At 38.5% G+C, this 15,473-nt stretch overlaps 1 protein-coding gene across 1 annotated transcript in view; it reads left to right on the top strand.

Moving 5' to 3' along the window:
• The window catches only part of ST8SIA2 (ST8 alpha-N-acetyl-neuraminide alpha-2,8-sialyltransferase 2), a 152,363-nt gene that overhangs the window by 72,027 nt on the left and 64,863 nt on the right, over positions 1 to 15,473 (top strand). The window lies entirely within an intron of this gene.

The raw sequence follows: 15,473 nt of genomic DNA, 5'->3' as shown, positions 1-15,473 counted from the left end.
TTGGACATTATTTGTTGACTAAAAACTTGAAATGATGGCTTTCAGTCAATGCTTAATGCCTTTAGTTAGTATGCTAATATGGAGAAATGAGCGTCTGCTTTAGCATATCACTTCAGTGTGGATGGACCATGGGTACCGAACAGAAACAGGTACATGTCAAATGGTTCGTAAATGGTTTGATAGCTTACCTAGCTTACCCAATGCACTGTGTCGGTTATGGTGTTTAGACAATTCCTTTAACACAAGAAAATACTAAAGGCTCATGTTAACATAATGTTTTCAATATCCCATAGTGAAGTAAGTGAAATCAATGTCAATCTTTTCTGTTTTTGCATGTCACTCAATAGTGTGCAGGAATGTCATAACTAAACAGTGAAGTATACTTTATTTGCATTTGGAAGGGTGTTAAGGATGCAAAACATATGTACTGTAGCATCAAAATTGTTTGCAGCAGGATTATACACTGAACTGTGAGAAATTGAACACACTGATCAGTCAAGGCTTTAAAGCCAACTGCCTAAATAGTGTAGATCCCCAGTGCTGCCAAAACAGCTCTGATGCATCGAGGCAAGACCTCTGAGCCTGTCCTGTGGAACTGCAAGTTGCGAGGTTGAGCCTCCATGGATTGGATTTGTTGTTTGAGCTCATCCCACAAATGCTTAATCTTATTGAGATCTGGGAAATGTGGAGGCCAAGGCAACACCTTGAACTATTTGTCATGTTCCTTAAATCATTCCTGAACATTATCCTGACTTATCCTGCTGAAAGAGACCATCACAGAACACAATTGCCATGAAGGGGTGTACATGGTCTGCAACAATCTCTAGGTAGGTGTCAAAGTAACATTCACACAAATGCCAAGACCCAAGGTTTCCCAGGAGAACATTCCCTGGTCTATTTCTGATGCTCACGTTCCCATTGAAGGTGCTTTTGTCGGTGGACAGGGGGGATCATGGGCACTGTGACCCGTCTGTGGCTACGCAGCCCCATGCACAAATTGCAATGAACTGTGGGTTCGGAAATATTTTTTAATGGCCAGCATTGCCTTTTTCAGCAATTTGCGTTACATAACCACTACATACTGGGAACACCCTACAAGACTTGCTGTTTTGGAGATGCTCTGACCCAGTCATGTAGCCATCAGTATTTGGCCCTTATCAATGTTACTCAGATCTTTTTGCTTGCTCATTTCTCCTGCTTCCAACACCTGAAATCCAAGAACTGACTGTTATCTTGCTACCTAATATTTCCCACCCCTTGTAACCTTGCACCATTGTAAAAATGTGATCAACCTGGTGCCACTGTAACCTTGCAACCTTGTGCCATTGTAACAATATAATCAATGTTATTCTCTTCACCTGTCAGTTGTTTTAATGTTGTGGATGATCAGTGTTTGTAACAGGAAAATTGTTTGTTTGTTTTTTGCCTTATTTTAGTACAACAGCAGAAACAGATCTATGAAAAGCTGAACTTCATGGACTTGAGTCATTTTTAGTCTATATTACTCTGTAACTATACAAAGTTTGCCTTGTATAGCTTAGTGTTTGCCTTTTTTTAATTTGTTGTCCTGTAACGGAAAACTGAAGTCAAAAGTCTTTTTTTTTTTCTTTTAACATTAGAGTGTTAGATTTTAGATCCTCCACCCTCAACCAGTTTAAAACAAAAAAGTTAAAAATGGCCATAAGCCTCACCTTTATTCCAGCGATGTGTTAGTCTCCACAGAACAGCTACTCTGCCTTCAATGAATTAATCAGTAATGGTAATTTCTATCAAATCCAAAGCTTCTTGTATGGAAGCATTGGTTACAAAGAAAACATGCTCAGGAAATGGCTGTACTAAGTTAACCAGATGCTTCTCATAAAACAGCACTGTATCAAATACTTCTCATCAATGTCACCATTACGCCAAACATAAAGACTATTGGTTTTCAAAGGTCTTCATGAGGAAGTGCCTCTAGTGTCTGTCTAACAACCAGTAGAGATGTGGTGTCAAACAAATGTAGACATTACAGACAAACAAATGCCAAAATTTTAAACTTTCTAATAAAGGGGACAGCATCTATATACCAAATCTACTTTATTAAGATTAAGTAGGTTTGATGCCAAAAGTGGCCGGTTAAGTCCTATTTAAAAAAGAAAAAAAAAATGATTCTGGAATAGTTACCTACATTCTTGCTATTGGTGAAAAAGTACAATAGGATTTGTGCTACAAACCAAACCTATCACAGCCTATCCTGTGACTATTATCTACATGTGAATGACTGCCAATGAACCATTAATGATGTCAATGTGATCACAATCCCATCATTCCATTTAAACAAAAAAAAACATATTTGTGTTAAGTAGCAATACTTGAATGATTTCAGTAACTCTGGATATGATTAATTGACTCATTACCAAATAAGTTCTATTTTCATTATCAAATTCAACAGGAAAAAAGACTTAATAAACCGCTGACAACACATTTCAACAAATTAACATACACCCCAAAAATGATCAAACAGTATTTATTCATAGCAAAATACACAATACACAAGTCGAATATGGCTTTGTAAAGACAGGAGTTCATATATTACCATCTGGCATTACCAAGATTCTCATGATGCCAGATTATCAGATTTGCTGTCTATAACGTTCAGCCTGTGATGTACAAAGCACTCAGTTGCTAATGATTTCTAACTGGTATTTCCGACAGAAAATAATTAAGACCTTTTTGGATTGTAGTCTTATGGAACACAGACAAAGAACACTGGAAAAAGTTCAGAGACTGTTATCACTTGAAAACAAGAGCATGGTAACGATCAGGGAAAATAGTTGTAATTAATCTATTATCTTAAAGCACGTTTAATTAGTATTCATCCTCTTAGAAAAGATGTGCTGACTGTGGGGTCGATATAACTAGTGATTTCAATTTTTCGAAGTCACAAAATATCAGCTCATCTGTCAGATACAGGTTCAAGCAACATAAGACATGTATCAAAAGCTGTTAGATCCTTGTACATACAAAGAGGTAGTAAAGATTTACGGATTCTCAAGGCCCAGCTTGTCAGATTGTTCTGTATCAGTTAACGTGAAATTTTATTTTGGGAATATGAACTGCTGGCAGTGAAAAAAAAATAATACATTTTTAAAATGCAAACAGCTGCTTAAACTGATAAGTCCTTCTAATTAAATGATTTAATGAGACCTCCAACTATCTCAATCTTGCCCCTAGTCGCCAATCTTGTAAAGTGAACCTGTCATCCATAAAACAGGTTGCATACGATTTTAGATAAGCATATTTTTAATCTATATATTGTGGTCATGTGGTCAACAGACACATAGACAATTTACTATGAAAGATTGATGTAAGTATTGACTTTAAAAGCTTGTGTTGTTAGAGGAAGCTGTAATGTTACCACTTTTCAAACACATCATCAGCATTATAACACTATTAACAAAGGCATCATTATAGCACACTGTTGTCCCCACCTCTCTACCAATTAATAGCTTCATGCTAAGGCTCTGGGATCTTACTGAACGCATAGTCAGAAACAAGCACATCATGAAATGCCAGGTATGATTTGCATGATGGTATGTGATACTGCCATGCTACATCACTAATAGCGAGGTGTGCAGTAAAGTTCTGTTCCCCAGCACCCCCTCATGGCAGTCAACTGGTGGTCATCACCCACTCCCCCTAAGTGCCTAAATGTTGAACAAAAACTATAAACACTGGCAACAGAAATTTTGTGTATGGTAAGAAATCTCTCAGACAAAAAGGTAACGGATAGTGAGCACAGGGTAATGGATAGTGAACCTTGGCTATATTATCTAGGTTATTGTGCAATAGCTAAGTATTCTCATCCTTGGAAGCACACCATGTATGCTCCATTTCTCTTGTCCTCTTTAACAAAGGTTCCCATCATAACTTTAGGCAAGCTGACAGTGATGGGCTGAAAGAAAGTCAAGTGGGTGCAAGACTAAGAAATTCGCAAACTCTTTACTTATAGCTTACCTAAGAGCTGTCACAGGCTCTCGTAGTGAAATCTGGTTTCCTTGGCAAAATTCCACCAGTGGAACAGATTAGGTTGTTTCTTCTGTCGGCTCAGGTTCCAAGAAGGTTGTGGATTGTTCAGGTTTTTTATTGGAAAACTTCCTCTAGGGTTTATGAAACAAATTTTGGCATTGTGTGCTGGCAATCCTTCCACTCCTTGACATGGCAATTCCAGAAACTGCACAGACTTTAAAAGCTCCAGCCTAACTAAATAGGTGGAACATAAGCTAGCTGTAGCTGTCTTATCCCATGATACCATTACTTCTTTCAGTTTGATAAGCATATTATGATGTGCAAAATCAGGCAATCTAAAAGAAGGAAAAAGTATAAAAAAAATGTGGTTTGGCTTATACTGGATAATTTCTCTTTCAGGTACCCTGCCATATGTTTCTGTAGGTCACAGCCTATCTCTCTCCCCATGGCTGTACTCAACAGTATGCACATTCATAGACATCAGGTTTGTTTTAACTAGAAAACAAAAATGTATACATACCATTCCATTCTTATATAAAACATGTATGATGGCATAAATAGTAAGATAATAGTCAGCATAACTATCTTGAAAAAAATTACAAGAAAATGTATAACAAGTCCGTTCCATTTCTTAATAGTGCTACCCTGTCTTCATTAATTACCAGTTATATGCACATAGTGAACGTGATACTATTCAAATCGATCACTTAGAATACCTGCAATATAGCAATAAATGTTTTTAGTTTTTTCCTATTTCCATCTAAATCTACTAAAATATAGGGGAGAAGAGTGTAAAATATTATCCCCCCCCCCCACCCCCCTGCTGCTACTAAACTATATAATTAGAGTTGCATGACTCCAAAGAACCGTCTCACCACATGATCCACCCTATGCAGACTTGGCAGGATGAAGAAAAATGAGAACTTATCCCTGGACCGCCTTGTAACCAAGAAGGCTGCTTTACAAATGACCCCACCACGCTGTTTATCCATGGGAAAATGGTATTTGCTTTTCTCAAAGAACAATTTAGTTGAGTCTGCTGTGGGCGCTAGTTCACAGTCCATATCTTTCTCCCATGCATATAGGACTTTGAGAAAACTAATTGAATAAGCATCCCAGATGAAAACTGTACTCTGATTGGCTGTAAGTACATCCATCCAAGCAGAATGCAGAAGATGACCTATTGGCTGATTTAATTGCATTGGCAGACTGTGGTATACTATTATGCTAGAGAACGTTGCATTCCATTTTAAGCTGATGTTTTTTTATTGTGTTGGTTTTTTTTGTTTGTTTGTTAGTTTAAAATGTTTCTGTATAATCAGGGTTACTATATAATGCCCCTAGTCACCTGTTTTCTATCTTCTGAATTAATTAGAAAAACAAAATGTAGGAAATATTTGTAGAGTTTAAAAAAAAAAAAAAAATGAAATGAAATTGTCTTGTTTAGTATTTAAACACATTTACACAAAACATTCCCAATCGGTAATATAAATGCAAATTGCAAATTATCTGAAGAATTTAGGTCTTTATGCACATCGTCTGATAAATACCTTAATTTGTATAATCTAATTTCTGTGTGTGCTTGCAATCAGCACAGGGATAATAAGCCCATTCTTTTGTAGACTGTAATAAAGGGTTAACCCCTTACGCGACCGATGAAAAGCAATGGTTTGTAACATCTATGAAAATTAAAATGATGAAATTCTTTACATTTCATCAGAGATTCTTTTGAAGCGCTTTTCAGTTCAGAAAACACATTGCCTTCCTTTCTAGTTTATAGTGATTTACACCTTCGAAGAACAATCTTGTGTACTGCTTAAAATGACAGCGATTTAAATAAACTGTTGAATTCAATTCGTAACTGTAACCTTCACTGCTCAAACAGTGAACAGTAAATTGAAGAAGCACAAAGTTGACAGTATTATTTAGAAAAAACGTATTCTTGTTGCCTTAAGGTGGGCTTTAATAGCAAGCAGCCGCTGGATTCACTTATCTCCAAATTCCCGTATAATGAGTTGGGCCTTTTTTATTTGAACCCGTTTTATGACTTTTGCCTGAAATGATCCGTGCAATAGATATTGGATATAAAACGTCATACACCTGAAGAGAAGATTGACGGGTTTCGGAATGACTGTCCTTTTGAGCATCTAGAATTTAAGACAGATCTATAAAAATGACAAATATAATGGAAACAGATATTTCATTAAAGCCGGATACTGCATTATAGATATTGTGACCAAATGTCCCATAAGATTAGGGAGTGTTCTCCCTTTTCAATCTTTTGTCTTCAGTAGAAATTGTGTCACAATAAATCATTTTTTGGAACTAAATGAGGTGAATAAAGTAAATTGCATATCTGTGATATAAGTATCCTTTAACTTCCTAGGTAGAGATTCAAAAAGCATTTAAAGGGACACTATAGTCACCAAAATAACTTTAGCTTAATGAAGCAGTTTTTGTGTACAGATCATGTCTCTGAAGTTCCACTGCTCAATTCCCTGCCATTTAGGAGTTGAATCACTTTTGTTCCTGTTTCATACAGGAACAAAAGTATTTCAATTAGCCCCACTTCCTTTGACTGTGACTGGCACAGCCTGTATGAAAACAAAATGGTTTCATTTTCAATGAGATGTAAGTTGCTTTATAAGTTTTTATCTCCTGCTCTGTAGATTGAACTTTAATTAAATACAGGAGGCACCTGCAGGGCCTTGCAAATTATTAACAGAGCACAATATAGGAAATTCTAAAAGAAACAGAATTTGCAATAAAGGAAGTGTAAAGTTTTGATGACTCTTTACAGGAAGTGTTTAGGAAGGCTGTGTAAGTCACATGCAGGGAGGTGTGTTGCGAGCTGCATAAACAAAGTGATTTAACTCCTGGATGGCAGAGGATTGAGCAGTGAGACTGCAGGGGCATGATCTATATACCAAAATGGTTTCATTAAGCTAAAGTTGTTTGGGTCACTATAGTGTTCCTTTAAGCATTGTTTTTTGTTTGTTTTTTATATATTATTAAATATTTGAATTTCAATGTATTATGGATCTTGCATTCCTGAGAGATGTATCTCTCCTTTTAGTAGCTAAATGATTTAAGAGATAACTATATGTGTCTTATAAAATGCAATGTTCTTTTTATATTGGTTATATGTCAGAACCAGACTTCAATAATCTCATTGTATCTCTTAGTCTAGCAAAAGCATACCTTAAGCTAATTCTGTAAGCTTGCTAAAACATTTCTGCAGCTGTAGGTCTGACTAAGCTAAGCTGATTCAAGCTAAAATCAATCAAACCCATTTGAGATCTAGAGACAGGAAGATGATATACAATGAGGCAGATCGCTCTGGAAGTTTATGGCCTCACACTTTGGGTTGACCTATGATCTGGAGCAATTTAGGGTTATTCTCTAAAGGGAAAATTCAAAGTGAATTTTAAACTTTAAACCACAATAGCCAAATTGGAAAAAATCTCAAAGACAGCTATACTGCCAGCTTGTCTAATATGGCCTTACATTTGAAATTCACTTTAAATTCTATTTCATTTTTCACTTCATAGAATAAGCCTGCTAGTCACCTCCTATCTGATCTATACTGAGAAATGCTTAGGCAGTGGCGTTATTACATTAATTACCTCTACTGCACTCTGAATAGATTTTGATATTTTTTGGAAACCATTAATGCACACTGGAAGGTGCACCCAATAAGTGGGTAACCACTGATCTCGAGTTCAAAGGTTGCTCTGACATCCACATAACCAAAAACAAGTCCATAGACAGAACTTAGCAGAAATGATTTAGCATGAACACAAATGCTCTGCAATGACTGAGTGTAGAATTGTTTGAGGATGGTTTGTAGACACTGTTTCAGATATTAACCAGAGAAAAAGTTTGAAAGGAATGTGCTGGAGTCCCAAATATGGACTGTTATTTTGGATGCTAGATTGTTGGAAGCTGTAATATTCTGGCATTCACAGCTGCTATGATTCATTAAAGGACCACTATAGGCACCCTGACCACTTCAGCTCAATGAAGTGGTCGGGGTGCCAGGTCCCTCTAGTTTTAACCCTGCAGCTGAAAAGAGGGTTAATCCAGCCTCTAGTGGCTGTCTCACTGACAGCCGCTAGAGGCCACTTCCGCGATTCTCGCTGTGAAAATCACAGTGAGAAGACGCTGACGACCATAGGAAAGCATTGAGTAATGCTTTCCTATGGCCGGTTTGAATGCGCACGGCTCTTGCCGGGCTCCCTCTGCGCTGGAGAAAGGTAAGTGGCTGAAGGGGATTCAACCCTATGAGGGTGGGGGGAGTGGGGGGACCTGAGGACTACATAGTGCCAGGAAAACGAATTTGTTTTCCTGGCACTATAGTGGTCCTTTAATGTAGTCTCCCAGATGATTTACCAATGCACTAAGCACTCATATGATCATTGCAGCACTCAACTATTAACACCTTTATCTGCAAGTGTCAAAATCCAACTGCACACCATACATGCTACCCATGATGTTGAAACATAGAAAGCATAGGGGTATTCTGGTGCTTCTATAGGGTTACACATTACCTACCACATGTTAAGGATCCACCCCTATAGTTGTGTCTTGAAGAAACTCTGAGTTCACTGTAAATCCTGCAAGCCTTCCAACAATGGCACCCATGTTCTTTTCCGGACTTTTTCTGTTAGCTCTTGGACTGGGACACCAGGGAAAAATCCCAATTCAAGCCAAACAAATCTAGGAGAGTTGGATGTTTTGTTTTGACTGCATGTGTGCTTACACCATTATACACACTGAAGAATTTACACAGCCAGTTGTCTATTTTTCTACAGCTCTAGAAATGGGGAGTAATATAGAGGTTGCAAAGGATGACAGCAATGATGGTCTTACTTAGGACCAGTCATGGGCTACAGAATAGAAATTAACTTATATTAAAGTATAATAAGAATTGGCTCTTAAGTTGGAGGCGGTAATAGTAGAATTTTAGCATTTAAAATAAATGTAAGATTTTTAGGACAAATAAGGCTAGATGGCAATTCAACTCGTGTCTGAAAATCCTACATATGTTTTTTACTAACTCATTATGTTTTATTCATATAGATGTCTAATAAATTCACATCAGTTTTGTATTTATTTGTTCATTTTTGCTTCTCTGGATTCAGATAGTAGGCGTCAGGACCTATCGGGGGATTTGGTATGTTTGGCATAGTTCTGGTGCCCTTACATAAACCAATAATTTATATTTATGGGAAGCAAGTGTTTTAGGACTAGATATAATCTGACTCAATACATTTTTCATTATCCTCTAAGATGAGTACACAGCAGAGTCTGAGGCTATTACCTGAACAAAGATAATGATAGTGGAGGGATTTGGTGGTTATAGTGGAGAACATTTCAGGACAAGGAACACATAAGTAAGCAAGAACTGTATATAGCACTGCAAAATTAGCTTAAAGGAACACTCCAAGCACCATTACAACTAGAAACCGCTGTAGGAGTTATTGTGCCAAGCGTGTCCTGGTGCCAACCCATGGTAAGTAGTCAAACAGTTTTAGTACAGTTTAACAATGTACCCTTGCTTAATGAACTAAAAGCAATAGCTATCAAAAAATCATGGGAGCTGTCATCCACCAGCCAGAGATTTAGATTGTCTTCAGTCTCTTTTAAAGGAAAACTTTAACTTTTTATTTTTTTATTTTTTATTTATTTCTTTTTTTTCTAGTTTGTTTCATTTTTCTTTTTTTTTTTGGTGACCAAGGAGTATTGTAAAAAAAAAATCAATAAGGTTGATCAATAGGGATTAAAGAAACACCTCCTAAAATAATAGTAAGGACATCAAATAAAAATAAATAAATAAATATGTAAAATTAGTTACTCCAATGTCCATGACCACTTATAAAAGCATAAGTTTTTCATTGACATTGGAGTAACTCTTTACATAGTTAAATAGTTACATAGCTGAAAAGAGACTTGCGTCCATCAAGTTCAGCCTTCCTCACATATGTTATTGCTGTTAATCCAAAAGAAGGCAAAAAAAACCCAGTCTGAAGCGCTTCCAATTTTGCAACAAACTAGGAAAAAAATCCTTCTTGACCCCAAAATAGCACTCAGATGTCTCCTTGGATCAACCAGCTATTACCCCACTAATTAGAAAGTATATCCCTGTATGTTATGTTTTTGCAAGTATTTATCCAATTGTAGTTTAAACATCTGTATAGACTCTGACAAAACCACTTCTTCAGGCAGAGAACTCCATATCCTTATTGCTCTTACTGTAAAAAAAAAAAACCTTTTCTTTGCCTTAGATTAAATCTCCTTTCTTCCAGCCTAAATGTGTGACCTTGTGTCCTATGTATAGCCCTTTTTATGAATATATAGCCCCCAATATATTTGTATAATGTTATCATATCCCCTCTCAGGCGCCTTTTTTCCAAACTAAACAGATTTACATTTTTTAACCTTTCTTCGTAACTAAAATGCTCCATTCCTTTTATCAATTTTGTAGCTCATCTCTGCACTTTTTCTAGTGCCATGATATCTTTCTTTAGAACAGGAGCCCAAAATTGCACAGCATATTCAAGGTGTGGTCTTACCAGCGATTTATAAAGAGGCAAAATTATATTTTCATCCTGAGAATTTATGCCCCTATTTATACATGACAAAAACTTACTGGCCTTAGCAACTGCAGATTGACATTGCATATTGCTCCCTAATTTGTTGTCTATAACAATTTCCAAATCCTTCTTGTGTGTGGTTATCCTTAGTTCACTACTATTTAGGGTGTAAATTGCTTGTGCATTCTTAACCCCAAAGTGCATACCTTTGCATTTCTCTACGTTAAATTTCATCTGCCATTTTAGTGCCCAGTCCCCCGATCAATCCAAATCCCTCTGCAGCAAAGCAATATCCTGCTCACATTTTATTACTTTACAAAGTTTTGTGTCATCTGCAAACACTGATACATGACTTTCAATGCCTATTTCAAGATCATTTATAAATATGTTAAATAGAAACGGTCCCAAAACAGAACCCTGAGGGACACAACTCACCACTTTTGTCCAGGCTGAAAATGTACCATTAATGACAACTCGTTGTACTCTATTCTTAAGCAAATGTTCTAGCCAAGAACAAGAATATTCATCTAGACCAATTTCTTTTAGTTTGAAGACTAACCTATTGTGAGGAACCGTATCAAATGCCTTGGCAAAATCCAAGTAGATCACATCCACTGCAACACCCTGATCTATACTTCTACTTACTTCTTCGTAGAATGCAATTAGGTTAGTTTGACATGACCTATGTTTCATAAAACCATGCTGACTATTGCTAATAACAAAGTTCTTCCCAATGAATTCCTGAATATAATCCCTTAATAGCCCTTCAAATATTTTCCCAGTCACAGAAGTTAAGCTCACAGTTCTATAATTTCCAGGCAAGGATTTTGAACCCTTTTTAAATATAGGAACAAGATCTGCCTTCCTCCAATCCTCCGGTACAATACCTGAAACAAAAGAATCTTGAAATATTAAATACAGAGGTTCACTTATTTCCCCACTTAGCTCCTTAAGTACTCGTGGGTGAATACCGTCGGGCCCCGGAGCTTTTTATTTACCGTATATACTCGAGTATAAGCCGACCCGAATATAAGCCGAGGCCCCTAATTTTATCCCAAAAAACTGGGAAAACTTATTGCCTCGAGTATAAGACTAGGGTGGGAAATGCAGCAGCTACTGGTAAATTTCTAAATAAAATTAGATCCTAAAAAAAATATATTAATTGAATATTGATTTACAGTGTGTGTATAATGAATGCAGTGTGTGCGTATGTGTGTGTGTATGAGTGCAGCGTGTGTGTATGAGTGCAGCGTGTGTGTATGAGTGCAGCGTGTGTGTATGAGTGCAGTGTGTGTGTGCATGAATGCAGTGTGTGTGTGTATGAATGCAGTGTGTGAATGCAGTGTGTGCAGGGCCGGTGCAAGGATATTTGCCGCCGTAGGCAAAAAAATTTTTGCCGCCCCCTCCCCCCCCCATATGTCCTGACTTCCCCTCCTCCTCTCTCAGTGGTCCTTACCTCCCCACCCCCGTGTTCCTTCACCCCCCCCCCCAGTGGCCCTGACTCACCCCTCCCCTAGTGGTCCTTACCCTTCCCTCCCCTAGTGGTCATTACTTCCCCCTCCCCTCCCATAGTGGTCCTTATCCCACCCCCTCCCTCTCATAGTGGTCCTTATCCCCCTTCTCCCTCCCATAGTGTTCCTTATCCCCCCCCATCCCTCCCATAGTGGTCCATATACCCCCCCTCCCTCCCATAGTGGTCCTTATACCCCCCCTCCCTCCCATAGTGGTCCTTATCCCACCCCCTCCCATAGTGGTCCTTATACCCCCCCTCCCTCCCATAGTGGTCCTTATACCCCCCCTCCCTCCAATAGTGGTCCTTATCCCCCCCCCCTCCCTCCCATAGTGGTCCTTATCCCCCCCCCTCCCTCCCATAGTGGTCCTTATACCCCCCTCCCTCCCATAGTGGTCCTTATCCCCCCCTCCCTCCCATAGTGGTCCTTATACCCCCCTCCCTCCCATAGTGGTCCTTAACCCACCCCATCCCTCCCATAGTGGTCCTTATACCCCCCCCTCCCATAGTGGTCCTTATACCCCCCCCTCCCATAGTGGTCCTTATACCCCTTTTTTTGTTATTATTAATTTTTTTTATTATTATTATTATTTTTTTATTATTATTTCTTATTTTATTTATATATTTTTTTTTCGTCCCCCCTCCCTGCTTGATATATGGCAGGGAGGGGGGCTCTCCTTCCCTGGTGGTCAGTGGCAGTTCAGTGGGGGGGAGAGGGGGGCTGGCAGAGCTGTAACTTACCTTTCCTGCAGCTCCTGTCAGCTCTCTCCTCCTCTGCGCCGTCCGTTCTGCTCTTCTGTCAGCTTACACTGTAAGTCTCGCGAGAGCCGCGGCTCTCGCGAGATTTACACTGGGAGCTGACCGAGGTGCTGACCGGACGGCGCAGAGGAGGAGAGAGCTGACAGGAGCTGCAGGAAAGGTAAGTTACAGCTCTGCCAGCCCCCCTCTCCCCCAGTCTGTATTATGGCAATGCAAATTGCCATAATACAGACCTTGACTCGAGTATAAGCCGAGTTGGGTTTTTTCAGCCCAAAAAATGGGCTGAAAAACTCGGCTTATACTCGAGTATATACGGTACATTAATTTTCTTTAATAGCTGTAGCACCTTGTCTCGAGTTATCCAATCACAAGTTATCTGCAAGTTTTTTGCAGCAATCATTGGCATATCTCTTGCCATAGGATCTTCATTAATATATACTGAAGAAAAATATTTATTTAAAATTTCTGCCTTTTCCTGGTCTTCATTAGCTAACAAACCCATCTCATTTTTTGTTTGTTTAGAATTGATGTACTTTAGAATTGATGTACTTTTTGGGGTTGGTTTTGCATTCTTTGGCTATCAATTTCTCATTTTCCAGTTTAGCCACTTTAATTGCCTTTTTGCAAGCATTATTGGCTTCCTTATATCATATATAGGATGCCTCTGATGTGTCCAATTTAAATGCTTTAAATGCCCTTTTCTTATTTTTAATATCTTGTTTTACTTCTCTACTAAGCCACATTGGTTTTAATTTGTTTCTTTTATATTTATTACCCAATGGTACATACTGAGAAATGTACCTTTCTAGTATTTGTTTGAATAGTTTCCACTTATCCTCAGTGTTTTTATCACTAAGGAGTTTATACCAGTCGATATGTTGTAGAGCTGCTCTAATCTTATTGAAATTAGCTTTTTTTTTTAATTATACATTTTAGTATACCCCACGTGCTTTTGCTTTTTTGAGTTTATTAAAAAAATTACCATATTGTGATATTGTGTTTTTTGTTTTTTTTTTAAAAGTTGTCACATATTTTTATAGTGGTAGGAATCTGAATATGCTGTGTTCACAACATTCAGCTTGAAAGTCTGTACATACAGCAAAATATGCACTTTTGTGCCAGGGGCTAGTTGCACCCTTGGCACACATGATTTAGGCAGCCTAGAACTCTGTTCCGGATTTCCTTATGTTCATTTTGTGCAAACATTCCTTCTGTCCCGTGCTGGCAACAAATGTAATGCATTTCTAACCTTGTATGCAGCTCTGTCCGACATCTCCCCTACTTCTGTGCGCTCCCGCATCGTCCTTTATGCATTTACAGTTATTCATTGTGTTTGCTTTTTTTGTTTTTTTAAATCCCATCTCTTCCTCCCTCGTTTAACTTTACATGCCCACAGGGCAAAGCAAACATGTTATGTAGGTACTTTTAAATACACTAACCCAATAGGCTACAATTGACTATTAATGAAGCATTATTACTTACAGGACTATTTACTAAAGTGATAATTCAAGTGAACTTAAAGTGAATTTCAAATTTAAGGCCAATGGAGCCAAAATAGGCACGTAGCTTATTAAGATAATTTTTCCAGTCTGACTATTTTGGCCTTTAATTTGAAATTCACTTTGAATTTTCTCTTTAGTAAATAATCCGTTTAATTGCACTTTGATACTAAGAGATTCCATCAAAGTTCAAAGGCAAGTTTACTGTGATTTGTTCTTAGAAGCTGAAGAGCATAACTTTGGTGAAGGAAATTTCTTCTAAAGTGTCACTGCAGAGACAAGTCACTTTAGATCTTAAAGGGATCGTATAGTGTAAGGAATTCAAAGTTATATTCCCAACACTATAGAGCCCTCTTGTCTCCCCTCCCTCTCTGTGGCCTCTCCCCCAACACGTAAAGGTTTAAAAAACCCTTTATTCACTTACCCGATTTGAGTACCAATGTCCTTCGGTGCTGGGCTGGTGCTCCATCTCCTCCGACTTCATCCATTGTGAGCACATTAGGCCCTCCCCATAGGAAAGCATTGACTCAATGTTTTCCTATTGGAATTTCACTTGTTGGATGTCCCCATGCAGTGCGTGAGGATGTCCAGCATCATTTAGGCGATCTAGAGTCCGGTAAATTCTCAGAAGCACCTCTAGTAGCTGTCTGGAAATCAGCCACTAGAGGCTGTTTGTGTGCTACAATGTAAACCTTGCAATTTCTCAAAAACTGCAATGTTTTACATTGCAGGACTAAGTGGGGCAGGGACACTGCTGTAGCGGTCTGGGTGCCTATAGTGTCCCTTTAAGGATACGCAACTCACAACTGTCATGTACAGCCATGTTATACGATCTCATGAGCACAAAATAGTAGATCATGCCAACAAGACAGTTACTGCATCATCACAGTTTTGGTAATGTGTGGGCACAGGGCACAATATACTTAACTCGTGGGTACAATCTACTAAATCGAGTACACAAGATAATTATACTTTGGGTAGCGGGGTTGGCACTTCCTATTAGCACCTAACTTCATACTGCCTCGGCTGGCTCTGGTGTATCCCTCCCCCGTGTTCTGCAATTTGTGGAATCCTGCCTCTCCTGTGACATACAGCTGCCTG

Source organism: Pelobates fuscus, chromosome 3, assembly GCF_036172605.1.
Source record: "Pelobates fuscus isolate aPelFus1 chromosome 3, aPelFus1.pri, whole genome shotgun sequence".
Lineage (NCBI taxonomy): Eukaryota > Metazoa > Chordata > Amphibia > Anura > Pelobatidae > Pelobates > Pelobates fuscus.
Note: the sequence above shows the minus strand (reverse complement) of the source record. Positions and strands in the feature narration are given on the sequence as shown.